The following is a 13,163-nucleotide window of genomic DNA, read 5'->3' on the forward strand; positions in this document are numbered from 1 at the left end:
ATCATAATCCAACTTGTCCATTCTATCGATTATTCACGCATGCCTCAATGATTTTACCTGACATGGATTTAAGAAGCCCTGAATCCGAGACATAAAAAAGTATAAACATACAAAACTAAGTAAAAATCAAATGGAACCACTTCTCAAACAATATTTTCTCAGGGTTAGAAGGTTACAAGAGGGGTCCAGAGTTTATTAAAGGACTGCTTGGGGATGAATTAAAATTCTTTCTATAATATATTTTTATTCTTCAAAACTTCTCTGTATTGAGTATCAAATTGAGTCTTCAAACTTGTTCATCTTATTCGCCTCTCCCTGGCCATAAAGGGGCCAAATAGTGATTTTAAAAAATCATTATCTCATAGATTTCCCCCTAGAACTGCAAGACTTAATTCGTATAAGAAGAAGTCTGTGAGCGAATGCTTACTAGTAATACCCAATTCTGATGTGAATATACACTCTGATGTTGACATCGGATTCGAACAAAAATGAACCCCACCATTTGGCATGCCTAAACAAGGATTGTGCTAAAATTTCAAGCATCTGCGCTGAGCGGTTGCTGAGAAAACTGGGAAATTTGGTAAGGACAGATGCACGGATAAACAGGACGTCGACATCAGATTCGAACAAAAATGAATCCCACCAAAAAGCATTCCTAAACAAAGAGTGTGCTAAAATTTCAATCAACTGTGATGAGTAGTTGCTGAGAAAACTGCGACGAAATCTTGTTACGGACAGACGAACGGATAAAAAGGAAGTTGACATCTGATTTGAACAAAAATGAATCCCATCATATGACATGCCTAAACAAAGAGTGTGCTAAAATTTCAAGCATCTGCGATGAGTAGTTGCTGAGAAACCTGGGACAAAAATTTGGTACGGACAGACGCACGGATAAAGAGGAAGTTGACACAGGATTTGAACAAATATGAATCCCACCATATGGCATGCCTAAACAAAGAGTGTGCTAAAATTTCAATTCATCTGTGATGAGTAGTTGCTGAGAAAACTGCGACGAAAATTTGTTACAGACAGCTACACGGACACACAGACAGACAGCTAGACATACACACACACAAGGGCAAAACAGTATACATGTACCCCCCTCTTCTTCGCAACGGGGGTATAAATGTTAAGATTTTGTCAAATCATTACCTTTATCTTAATGTGGGTGAACATGAGAGATGTTACTTTTAGATTTATTGATCGATATCAACGATTTAAGGACATACGCAACGTAGTTTGAACTTTATTGTCTTTTTCCCTGGAGTTGAAGAGTTCCAATACTTAAAGGAACTGTGTGCTACATTTTAATGTCTATATATGCTGTTGTACACTTCTTCTAAAACACGTTTAGATAAACAAAACATCTAGAATATATGCTTAGTAATTTTTGAATATTTTTCTTTGAAGTATACGATAATTTTCATCAATTGATATCTTTTCAAAAGGTAATGCATGCTGATTTTTTGTCTATGAACATCTGATGGCACTATAATCTTAGATTAAGAATATCTTGAAAAATTATCAGTAGGTAAGGTACGTTGCGTATGTCCTTAAATGTATCATTTACAAATGTTAACCCGACTTAGTAAAAAAGCTCGATCAACGTTGAAATTACACAGATACACAGTGAACAATCAACGGAAGATAGAAAATTTTGTTAAAACAAGATCGTATGGTTGTATTTTCAAAAGCAGACATTTTTTCATATTGAAAAGATATAGTCCTGTAAACGTCATGTTTTACAACTTGAAGGATTCACTAGTGTTAATCATTCCGTTTTCGAGTTTTCGTTACAATGGTGGACTGCTAATGGTGTCAATTCACTTCAATTCGAACTGGAATAGGTGTTATTTACTCATCCTATTTTATTTTACTCAAGTTAAACAAATATATATATATTGAATGTTCAAATATTCTAAGCCACAGGTATAGAATAAAATTCGAATCGAAACGTTACATCCAACCTTATGTTTTATAAAACAAAAAAAATGCCAATTAATAGTAAAGACCAGGTAGAACCACAGGAAGCAATTGGGGGGGGGGGGGGGCAAGCACACACCAAAAAATAAAAACATCAAAACGTATTATTAAGGAGGCACAGTAATAAAGCATCTGTGTATTCTATGTTTCCTATATTATAATATATAATGGCAAAATTATTTGAAAAGGGGGGGGGGGTTTCCTGCAGGCCTGCTTTAGACAAGAAGCAAAGCATGAGTGCAGTTCATTTCATTTATACTCTTAACCTTTGATATATGCACCATGAGGATAAATATTTGAAACAATTATATGTTCAGCTAAAAATATGGGATATATATATATATATATATATATATATATATATATATATATATATATATATATATATATATATATATATATATATATATATATATATATATATATATATATATATATTCAATAAAATTATTAATTTTGAGACATATATCAAGATAATTATAAATATATATATTACCTTCCGATTTATAATCACTGTCTTTTTCAACTTCCAACTGTATCACTAACTTCGATCTCATTATCTCGCTCGTTTTATACAACTGTATAAATAGGGCAGGTATCGGAGTCAATCACAATGGATTATAATTAATAATCAATCAACTGTATACAATCTTGAAACACGTTCTGAAATCACAATGTTACAAAACATTTTTAAACTGAAACAAATATACTTATATCTGAAAAATAAAACGTGAAGCGAGGACGTAAAGTAAGGTTTGTTAGTTTATATTTTTTAAAATGTACCTTTTTTTTGTCATTAGAAGAAGTTTAAAATTTTTCTTCAAAAAAGAAAATGTTTTGAAGTTACTCAAAAATTCTAACTAAATTTTAGGTGTGTCTTTGATTTGAAGCATATTTACAATCAAGTATTATTCATCAGTATTATATAAAAAAAGAGATGATCACCTTATAATATTGACTACTCTTTATTACTCTAAATAATGAAACATAAAAAAGCAAAGCACAATATATATATATATATATATATATATATATATATATATATATATATATATATATATATATATATATATCGAGATACCGAATTTTACCTGTATATATATAAAGTATATATATTTTAAAAAACTTAAGATCTTTAAAAATATATAGATATTCAAATTTGAAAAGAAAAAGACATTTCTTTAGAAAATAAATGTTAGTTAATTAAATTTATACGAAGTCAATTGAAGTACGTTCATTTTATTGGGAATGAATCTTTAGAAATTAAAAAAGTAGATATTTTAGCGTTGAAAACCTTTTCAAAGCTGTAACAATTAAAGCATTCATTTTCAAAGCTGTAACAATTAAAGCATTCAATGATAAATCAAATTTTTAGTATGAACACGTAAAAAAAAGTTAAATGGAAAGTATAACATTCTTTGAATATCGTGAAAAGATTTCAGCTACAGCAAAATTTTGAACTTTGAAGATTTAGCAATTTTTGCAATGATTAAACAATGGGCCATTAATGCAATTTGTGATGCACAACACGTGATGTGCATGGAATAAATCATTATGATAACCTTTACTCCTTTATAAACTTGCAAGATTAGGAGTTTGAATAATAACTTTGAATTATTAAGATACAAATGTATCATTTACAAATGTGTCTTAGAAGAGAAACTTTGAATTTCCTGCTCTGTACAATTTATATTGTCCGCTATTAAATTTGCCATCTCCTTTTTTGACAATACAAAAGTGTAAAATAATTTTAAAAATAGATAAGTCAATAATAAAAGTTAAAAGTAAATATGATTTCAAGTAATTAAGAATAATTAAATTATATAAATCAGATTTTCATATTGACAGTCGATCTAATTTTAATTGCAAACAAAAATCAAAAAATCAGACTCTTTTGTGAGTTTTGTTTGGAAATAAATTATTGACCCGTTAAAATCAATAATTGATATCAATTATTTTTCTTTTACTGAAGACGAAATTTATATTTTAAGTCCTGTTGTTAAAGTCCTTGATATTATTTTGACCGATTTTTTTTTTCATGTATTGTATGAGAGAGAGAGAGAGAGAGAGAGAGAGAGAGAGAGAGAGAGAGAGAGATATCCTGTTGTTCAAATAAACAAGACACCATTAAAGATGTTAAGATATATAATTTCTATCCTTTGATTTTGAATTAAAAAAGGATACAACCGAACAAAAATATGATTAAATTCCTTAAATGAAAGATGTGGTAGACCAAAAATAACACTAAATAATTTATAGGTGTTTTCCAAATATTTATTATGTCTGCATAATTATATGTAAAGTTAATATTCGATGCCACAGACAGAACTAAATGTCAAATAAATTTACACTTCGATTCTTTACTTTCATAAAAGAATGTAATATTCCAATATTTTGAGGGGAAAAAATCCAAAAATAGCTATGTTGCCCAAGTTTCTCTATAGACTGACGAGTAAAAATATCGCCAACTTATTTAGAAGCTGACATTTTTATTCTTAGGATCATTAAATGTTTTGTTTAATTTTGTACCAAGGTTTGTTGAAAGCTTATGTAAGCACATTGTTCCCTGTCAAAAACGAATAATATTTTAAGTTGAATTCCTTTATATTATTAGATGTTATTTATAAAGCAAGGCTCTGCTTTTGTTGTTTTATCACATACTGCACTGTTACAATTTATTTTTGTTGGAAGTATAAACAAAAATTGATTAATTTACAAAGCCGTTGTTTACGGTATTTTGGATCGATATACTGATGGAAGGAATTGAAGGAAGGAAAATGTTGACACAAAAGTCACACGGTAATAGTGCATGAAAATGTTTGACCAAATCTAACTCGTAAACAACGGAATTCTTGTCCGGTAAAAATCAGAAATGTAGGAATTTTTATTTTCGAAAAGGCCACCTTTTTTTTTTTTAATGAACTTACTATATTTCCGAGAGAAAAAAAAAATTGTCAAGCAGATTTGAATTTTTTACTTGACTTAATAGCTCAAACACTCCGGTCGCTGACTTAGTTGCACAACTCCCCGGACTAAACCCAGACATACCGTATATACTCGCCCATAAGTCGGTTTTTTTGGGGAGTTAAACTTTGGTCCAAAATTCTTTATCCGACTTATACGCGAGTTATAAAAAGATTGGTATTTTAGTTGGTCAGTCCCTCTAATTTAAGCTTAAAAAATACGACTGACTTATAGACGGACCAACTTACAGGCGAGTATATACGGTATTTCTTAGGTGGGTCCACTTAAATTACGCGTTGCCATCCCGGTGGGGTTTTTTATGTAGAGGGGGATATTTTTCCGGTATTTTTTTTTAATGATAAATACTTCAGATCCCTGTGTCTGCTTGAACATAAATCTACTAGATATATTGCTGATTTCTTGGAGGGGGGGGGGGATCCTTAATATTAGTATAAATTTTCTCTCTAATATTTTTGTTCAAATTAGACAACTTTTAAATTGATACAAATGGTTATGTAAAGTTATTTCATCTGCTCCCGACTTCTGAGTGAATATAAGATTTATTTTATTTTATTTATAATTTTTTTTTTTACATCTGACCAAAAAAAGAAAAAAAAACTCCAATTAATAAAGCTAGTTATGTTTATAAAAGGGCTATATTGACCTCAGACACAGCAATAATTGTATAATATTGATATTTTACTATATATATTACTTTATTGAATAATATTATATTAAATAATATTATATTAAATAATATTAAGTAATATTATATTAAATCATATAATATTAAATAATATTATATCATATTATATTGTATTAAATAATATTATATTATCCTTTTTATAGTATCTTTTGCCACTGGCTTCCATACCAACAAATACAAATAAGATTTAGCTAATCCCGCCCACATTGTAACGTAAGCGGTCCAATATCTCGTCCACAGGTCCAATATCTCACTCTGCGGTCAAACATCGATTTTCAATGGACCGCTCAGAAAAACATTATGAATGTTAGACTTTTTTTTAGTATAGATTTATATGATAACTAATTTTTAAAGATATAACAATATATTATATTATATTATACTATACATTTATTGACTGGGTTCGAGGGCAACATGCTTTTTGTGGGACCCAAGAACCAAACTGTTTGCCTGCGGCCGTTCGAGGGGTCGACAAAACGCATTTGCCCGAGAACACAGTCAATAAATGTTTTGTTATACCTTCTACTTTTTATTTTGACATAACATGATGTAAATTTTGTTAACCCGCACTGCGGTTTCCGTAAAGTTTTGTCAAACTCCAATGAATGCAAATAAGATACAACTGACCACGCCCACACTGTGACTGTCCAACATCTCATCAACAGGTCCAATATCTCTCTTTGCTGTCAAAAATCGATTTTTTTTATGACCGCTCATTAAAACATTGGAAATGTTAGACTTTATTTAGTACAGAATTATATAGGAAACAATTTTTAAAGGTATTATATTATATTATATTATATTATATTATATTATATTATATTATATTATATTATATTATATTATATTATATTATATTATATCCCATGTTTACCCCTTTATCCCGTGGATATGACTCATTGGATAATTTTTTCATATCCCACAGTTAAGTGCAGTTTTGACGTCACAATGGTTTTTGCGTTAAAGTGATGAAGTAAAATAAAGTGGAGTCCTGAACAGTGTAAAACATTGGTTGTGAAGTATTAAACATAGGATAAAAAGAATCTCCCATGATTTGTAGTTGGATATGACTTTTATCCAACTCGTTGTGTGTTTTTATCCCCTCGCCAAGGCTCGGGGATAAAAAACACACAACTCGTTGGATAAAAATCATATCCAACTACAAATCATGGGAGATCCTATATATATTATATTATATTATATTATATTATATTATATTATATTATATTATATTATATTATATTATATTATATTATATTACATAATATTACATTATATTATATTATATTATAACAGAATGCAGATCAATAGAATTGTATTATACCAGAATGTATCTGTAGCAACCGCATGATTGTTTATTATACATTATCACATTTGTCCGTAACTCTCATTTATATATTTGAGAATTATATTTTCTACCTACTACGCCCTTACAGTGGCACGATTAGATTAAATATAGTTGTTTTGTTCTCAGACAATTCCTACATCGCCTACTTCTCCGGAAATTCGCGGTCTGCCGAACTTCTAAGAAAAAAAAAGGTGACAGAAATCTATGATGTCGCTATATATGCTTTCTTCCGCGTCTTCTGTTAAACCAATCAAGTGTTCCCTTCCTGATATTACCTAGAAATAACACCAAAAGGGATTACATTTATAGCAAGCGTAACAAAACTTTTACTGAAGCTGACATATAGAAGATTCTAGATATATCAGTTGAGTTGTAAAGTATCAATTTAATTGACAAAGTTCTTTTTCCATTCTTTTGGCGGTTTTTGTGGTAATAAAATTAGATTAATGATTTCCACGAAATGTATAAATTATTTTATTTTTTAATTTGTAAATGTATAAATAAAAATAATGAATACGTACATATAATTATTTTCTCATAAACGAACATGGTGTAAATATCTGAGCGTGGTCAAATTTAACTTAGTCGTCATAAAACATTAATTATAGTATATCCTCAATAGAATTTTATTTATTTATTCAAATGATTTATTTATCTTAATTTTAACACCTTTAATGAAATTATTTGTCTTTACCTTACTCTGAAAAAATCACATTTCTTTCTTTAAAAGTTGTAGTAATGAATGTCAATATTTAATTGTGGGACAGTAAAAATAGAAATTTCAACAGACATCTATTCATTGTATTATATATTATTCTTTATAATTGCGATACTTGTAGAGAACAGTAATAAAAATAGATAAAGATTAATGCTAAAAATATACAGTAAAAAGAACTGAAAAGGAAAACGATATATATGTAGATGATCCGATTGTATTTAGGTAGGATTTTAAACTTTGAGACTGATTAAAGGTTTTTAAACTCCATGATCAAAGAAATCAATCAAAACATACTAATACACACAAACACGCACAAATAGAAAAAAAGAGATTTGACAACGAATAAAAATTATTAAATAAATGAAGAAAGAAAACTACATGTGACACGAAAAACGAATAACACATCCTAATTGTTTGCAATAAAAATGGTAAAGAGGCGTAAAGAAATTTATTAGTCCTTATTCAACTATTTTACTGTGATATCATACATAATCCTATTCACCTAGATCTGTGAATAAAATATTGTTTCAATAAAATTACTTTGTCAAAAATTGCAAATAATAGAGCAAAGGGTGAAATAAGTGAACGTTTAATGATCGTGACTAAACTCTTCTGACTCAGCTGCAGAACAGATTATGCATTAGTGAAATGTTTGTTATTTGTATTTTTGTCCCCAAATCCCACCCTCTTTAACAGTCCAATAAAATTTGGTACTAGTACTACATCAAAATTCATAATTATGTAAAAGCTGTATATTTCAATGAGCAAAATTTCAGAACCGCCTTTCCCTTCCTAAGAACAAACGTGAAAAATTAAATTATAAAGAGGAAAAGAATATTACACTAGGGAAAACATGACCTAAACTTGTATTTAATTGAAAAATCTGATTTAATATTTTGAAGTTCAGGAAACTAATTTAATTTTGATCAATTCCTCACTACTGTGAAGTCTCGGCTTGGCCTCATCGGCATGTTGGTGGGCATAGTGTCCTTTACAATTTTTTTTATATTTCTAATGCAAAATTTGTACATGACAATTAATTGTCATGTACAAATTTTGCGTAAGAAATATCATCATTTCTGTAAAGGACAGTAGATCAGAACATGCAAAATCGCACAAACCACTTTGCAACAACGTAAAACTCCATGTTGAATGTGTTGTATATGACGTCCTTAGACCACAGAACGTTGATCTGATACCTTGACCAGCTGTATCCTCTGACATCCATTGAACATGTTTGGGACGAATTAAATGGAGGGTATTCAATCCTATCACCCACTAACATTGGCTGAACTGTATCAGGAATTGGTCCAGATTTTTGAAAAAATTCATCACATTAAATGTCAATCATTCAACGATGCTAATGACGGTCACACATTATGCTCTACATAAAGGCCATAACTAAAAACACCTTAGTAAAAATCATCTCCTATCTTCAACTTTGCTCTCTCCTTTTTGGGTTTGAACATATATATTGTATTATGTATTCAAAAAGACTGGATACAAGTTCTTTCAAATTAAATCCTTCTTTGTAATACGTACAGTAATAACTTAAAGTGATTGTCAAACAAATAAATTGAAATTTAATTATAATTTAAAAAATCTTGATAGTAATAAATACAGTTGTAGGCCGCTTATTTAAAATTTAGAAAGTATGTCAATTCACACAAATGAATAACTCTCCAATTATTAGAGAAATAGGTAAGGAAAATGATATTAAAATTGTACAAAATGGATGTATCAACAACAACAACAACAACAAAAAAAAAAAAAAAAAAAAAAAAAAAAAAGAAAAAGAAAAAGAAAAAAAAAGAAAGAAAACAGCGGTATATGGTTGAATTATCAGAGGAATAATTAAAGAATAAATACAAAAGTGACTCAGAAGAACATAAATACGAAGGAAAAATGACGCTTGGTACAAACACTTAATAGAATATACAAGTACATACTCATGGAGGAAGGGTATCAAATAAATGCTAAAGGAAAACTGACTTTATAAACCTCTTCGCAGCTACAACATATATCAGAATTAAAGCTACGAAGGTTAATGAACGTCTTTTGGTGAAAACAGTGATGTCTAGTATTTAACCCCCTTGTTCTACGTCACTGGTGAAAATTGGCATACACGTTTACCAAACACTAGGAATAACTAAAAGAAATATTTCAGAAATATTTCATTTTTTCTTTTCAATGGTTGTTTTTTATTTGTGCAGAATTTATGTACATGTATATGTATAAAAACTATCTGGTTTATTCCTTCTTTTTTATGTCTTTCTCCTATCAATCATGCAACTCTTTCTCTCTTGTGTGTATGTATATTGTATTACATATATATGACTATATATAAATGTTAATTTACAATGTACTTTCTTTTTGCCCCATGAGGGCCCATAATCGGTAAATAATCGGTAATCGGTTGCTAGGGTCACCCCACACAGTCACGAAATCAGATAATGAAAACAGTAACTAAATTATGTGTATAATTCTTTGTCTTTATTTTGACTTTACTTATGCAAGTTTGAAAAAATTTAGACCAGAAATACGGAAATCATAAATCAATTTCACCATGGTATAGAAATCGATCTGATAATGATGGCAAAAAATGAGTGGAACAGCGAGCTTACCTAAATTATGTGTAGCACAGAGAACTCCTGTCCAGATTAAACGGCCTGCTAAAACAATGAGAAAAATGCTTGGGGGTTTGTTTTTCCTTCGGTGTGATTTTTCCCCACAAATTATTCAAACAGAGTGAAAACAAAGGCGCCGGACGACCATCTATTAATACAAACTAAATAACGTTGACATGCTGTGCAAGTCGATACTGCATGATGGTAGTTCTTCATGTAATTTTACATTGGGAAGGGGGGGGGGGGGCACAAATTTTATTTCTTGAAGAATTGTTTAAGAAATATGGTGTTCCGTTAGGGCCACTCGCACTCTAGCCTTAAGGGCGAAGATGCGAGAGTGCAAAGGCGAGAGTGCGAGAGCAAAGAAGCGATATTAATATCGCACTTTCGCCTTCGCAACTTCGCACTTTCGCCTTCGCAACTTTGCCGTCGCATTTTACTTTTGTAGACCTCTTTATCGATTTGAGCTTATTTTAATGGGCTAAATCAGTGAATTTTTAGAATTACTTTGTGTAGGTTCATTAATTTACTGCATTCTCGCCTTTGCACTTTCGCCTTCGCCTTTTTTGGGCCAGTACTTTTTTTTTCTCTCGGACGTTATTGGCTCTCATGCGCTAGATTAGTGTGACGGCGCACTAAAATAAACCCATAACGATATAGATCTCCACAAAAGTAAAGCGCTAATGCGATATTTTAGTATCGCACCTTCGCCTTCTCATCTTTGCGCTTCGCCGTCACATCTCCGCACTTTCGTTCCTTCACCTTCGCAACTCCACACTTTCGCATCTTTGCCTTAAAGGCGGGAGTGCTAAGGTGCGAGTGGCTCCAGTGGAGCATCATAAAGAAAAGAGATTTCTAGAATGTTGTATAAGTGATTTAATACCCGATTGTTTCAACATGAGGGGAAAAATACGGCTGACGTGATGCTAAAATGACGTAGCGGTGCTACTCCAAGTCAATGGACATATGCAAGTTTATAATCTCATCAGGTCTTTTCTAGAATTTCTATTAACTAGAAATTTTGTACATTTGTTTTACTTGTTCTTGATAAAATGTTGACGAATTTTCATGAATTTATCTCTTTCCTTTATGGAGTAAAAGTAATATCCCAATAATTTCCGAACAGCCATCGTAGCAATATTAACTGCTAGTGGAAGAATTTGGTCACCAGTAATAATAATGTGTGGGTATTGCTGTAGTTTGGAAAGGTTGAAATAAATATATCTCTAAGATTTTTAAAATAAGAACATCGCAAATGGAAATGTTCAGAGGTTTCAATCTCGCCACAATTACAGTTGGAGCTATTTACAATATTTCGGGAAAATAAATGACTTCTAGGGAGTTACAGTTGGGTCGTAGTCGTGTGTGTACTATTGTTCCTTACGTTTACCGTCACGGTTATAAAAATTCAACGGAAAATTTAAAAAAACGTACATGTTATGTATACGATATTTCAAAGTCACATACTAGTACATTGTAATGATTTCATAATCTTCCAGATTACCAGATCGATACAATTTTCCGTACAATCATTAAAAAAAATGCCCTTTTTGCAATCAATGATGAAACTAGCAATTTGTCATGTAATCAATCTTCATTTTCATGTATCAATGACTGTCGTGAAACTGACAAGGCGCCAATTTTAATGCTAATAATGCTATTATAGTTTAATCTTTTGACAATGAGAATCAATGCATAATTTCAATTTGGCGACATACATTCATGTTTAATTTTAACTTCTCAGGTGAAAATATATTGTTTATTGAAATGCAAGCTTTCAACATGTCATGATGTATAGATACCTGTTTTTCCCTGGTATGTGAGGTAATAGGAGTCATTGACCTATCTAGATTGTTTTGAATATAAGCCCATGTCATAATGCAGATAGATAAATGTTCAAATACCATTATATTAAAATGCATATAATTAAAATAATATATTACATAATGAAATGTATAAAACAAAGAGATTTTTGTTACAGTGAAATCTTGTCTCGTTATAAAGAGATGTTTTTGTCACAAATCTTTTCTAGTTATTACGAATCATTTTCTTGTTACAATGACATCTTTTATAGTTATAGAGAGATCTTTTTGTTACAAGTGACACCCTTCAGACCAATAGATGAAACTTTCTGAACTACAAAGCTGCATGTTGTATAAAACCTCCAGTTGAACTTGGGTACATGTATCTCGAAAATCGATATCTCATCTACCAAGGGTATGTCGAAACGAATCCAACCAAGAATTTTAACCTCTATTTCTCGAACTCTCAGACATCTTGTAATATAGTTCTATATAGTGAAGTTTGGGTTTGGTTGTATTTTGAAATAAAGTTTTAATAAATTCATTTTACACTTTGTAAATATTTTTACTTCAGTTTTTAAATTATATATATATATATATATATATATATATATATATATATATATATATATATATATATATATATATATATATATATATATATATATATATATATATATATATATAAAATACTTATAATGATAATAATAAATAAATACTGTAAAATCACTTATTTTCGCTGGGCCAAATTTTCGAGGATTGAGCAAAAAGAAATTTGTATGTGCGGATTTGATTTCGTTGTTGGAGAGGTTTGAGCAGTTATAAATATGAAATTTGACATTTCGTAGTGGACATAAATTCGTGGGTCTTTTCGTACGGGAAAACTGGGTAGAAAACTGAAGAGAGGAAGGCCCAAAGTCACTTGGCGACGGACAGTGGAAGCTGAACTTAAAGAACAAAAGAGAAGCTGGGGCACACTCCAAAAGCTAGCCAGTGATAGACAAGGATGGAG

Source organism: Saccostrea echinata, unplaced genomic scaffold, assembly GCF_033153115.1.
Source record: "Saccostrea echinata isolate AGI-Se365-2 ecotype Australia unplaced genomic scaffold, CSIRO_AGI_Sech_v1 ptg000009l, whole genome shotgun sequence".
Taxonomy (NCBI): domain Eukaryota; kingdom Metazoa; phylum Mollusca; class Bivalvia; order Ostreida; family Ostreidae; genus Saccostrea; species Saccostrea echinata.